This window comes from Oratosquilla oratoria, chromosome 31 (assembly GCF_046742065.1).
Source record: "Oratosquilla oratoria isolate Oo_2021 chromosome 31, ASM4674206v1, whole genome shotgun sequence".
Taxonomy (NCBI): domain Eukaryota; kingdom Metazoa; phylum Arthropoda; class Malacostraca; order Stomatopoda; family Squillidae; genus Oratosquilla; species Oratosquilla oratoria.
The window spans coordinates 11,468,319-11,470,818 of NC_134807.1; positions in this window are offsets into that span (position 1 = coordinate 11,468,319).

Consider the following 2,500-nt stretch of genomic DNA (forward strand, 5'->3'; position numbering starts at 1 on the left):
TATATATATATATATATATATATATATATATATATATATGTATAGCTAGTATTAGAGCATGAGGAATTCTTCAGCGACCTTTTAGTCCTTAGGTAAGATAATGTCTGAACGCAGCTTGGTCACCGTGGGAACGAAGAGAACTACTGAATGTGGGTAAATCACTGTGGGTGGACACGACCACCGCCGCTGAGCTCCCCGATCTCAGATCCGCTTTCGAACAATTGGAGATGATGAACCAAAGCCAAAGAGAGCCGTGGTTGTTGATGAACACCAATGAACTGATGAACCGTGAGGCGGGAGGGCGGGAGGGTCGAGGGCGGGGGGAAGGAGGGGGGTGGGAGGGAAGTGTTCACATCCGGCTAGGACAAAGGGCCCCGACGCGGGGTCTCGGCTCGTGAATAGCGTTGACGCGAAAGGGACCTGGAATCAATCCGTCAGAGACGCTCGGCATTCCGTTCTGGGGACAAAATGGCGAGGGGTAATGGACCTGGGAACTGCCCCCTGCACCAAGCCTCATAAGCTAATCAAAATGTACAGCCACAATCAGGGCCTTCAGTCCCTCGGCTTCACCATCACCCCGGCGTCCAATCCCATGGCGGAGACGACGTGGGGGAGCCAATCACGAGCCAGAGCGTTCTGATAGGGGCGGAGCCTCCTGAAGCCCCGCCTCCAGCTTCTGGAGTCCAGGATATTGATTGGCCCGAGGTTAGTTTCCATGACAACGTTAGGTGGTTTTGCCTCTCCTATAATATTGACTGCGACTATTGGACGGGCTGGCCGAAGATAATAATAGGAATTATCGGGAACGATTAGTCAGCAGGGCACGATCGCGCGCTCTCCGTCTGTATTAGTCGACCCTCGCGTCTTCTTCCGCAGGTCTCGTCCCGCGAGATCTCAAATTGGAGGTGTTTGGGACTCCTAATCCCGGAGCACCTCACGGGTACCTGGTACCCCCCTACCTCTGCACCTTAGGTATTGATCCCAGAGTCGCCAGGCGATGGCTTCACAGGGCACTGTCATCGATAGCTCTCGGTTAGGCGGGATCCGTTCCTCTACGTCCGTGACTTCGTACAAGAACTAAAGTGTCCGAACGTCTTCTTCTCGATCTCCAGATCGCCGAGGTTCCTCTTTATCGAAGTGACGGAGCCCAAGGGCGAGCTGTCGGTCCTCGGTCGTGCGTGTGTGTGAGTGTGTGTGTTGGTGACTGTCCTCCCTCTCGACAGCGACATCGTTGTCGCTAAGCAAGCGACGGATGGTCGCGCGGCGGACCGCGAAGTGAGATCGACGACGACGACGACGACGGCGCTGTGCGGAGCGGCGACACCGAGACGTCTTCCATCCCCAATTACATATATATTTTTTTTACCTTTTTTTCCCTCGAACTCCTTGTCGTTGTTCCTCTTCTCCCGAAGTCCCAGTTCGAGAAATTTTTCTTCTGGTGTGTGTGTGATGGCATCAGCGGAACGTGGGCGATCGACGAGTCGGTGTTTTGGCGTCCGCGGAAGCGCGTAGTGGCTCCTCCGAGAGCGGCTTCGATTCCCCGTCTCGCCGTCAGAAAGTTCTTCCGTTTACGAACTCACGCCCTCACCTTCCGAAGTAAACACAATGGTCATTAAGTCCTGAGGGTGTCAGTCCAGGACGAGAGAACAAAAGGAGAAGAATAAGATGAAGATAACGGAAGGATAACGACGAAGGAAGAAGACCAGAGAACTGGCGAGACCTTCTTGGGAGAAGAAGATCGAGAGCGTGGGAAGCTCCTGAGGTAGAACGCTCTCCCTGGAGGACCTTATCGCAAAGGGCCATCGCAGTGCTATCACGCTCTCCATCGCTACAGGTCCTCCTCCAGCCGACTCAGAGGGTGGTCTCCCCGGGAAAGCGGACATAATGAGTGACCCAGTGTTGCTCTTTGCTTCCACGGTTACTCTCGCCGCCTCTGCAGCGTCTCCGTCGGTAGGAGAGTCCCCGAAGACTCTGTAAGAAGACCATATCCCAGGCGCTGTTATCAGACGCTCAGATCGAGAGTCCGAGTTCGATACAGAGTTCGATATTCCATGAAGCGACGCTCTTGAGGATCCGCTACCCCAGGACCCATCTGCTCTCTTTGACGTTAATTTACAGTTCTCTTTTATGGTGGGCTCCGCTGACGGCAAGATCGTAACTGCTCGGATATCAAAGATATCTGCCGATTCGGTGTGTCTGTGAGTAAGAGGAATGTCGGAGCTGGTGGCGTTGTTGGGTAAATTGATTTACGACTTTGAGTTCTGACGATAGAGTACAATCCCTCTCCATCCCACTCCACCCGACACTTCGAGAATAGTGGATGGAACTTCGAGTGATTCTGCGAGATGATATCAAGGATGAAAATGGATAAAACGCGATAAAGTTATTTTGATATTAGATCTTATCTAAAAGGGGAACTGATCTACAGCGTTATCTTATCTTATGAAAGTGTAATCCGAGTCTACGAAGTGGTATTTGATCCTACAAAAAAAAAGAGAAA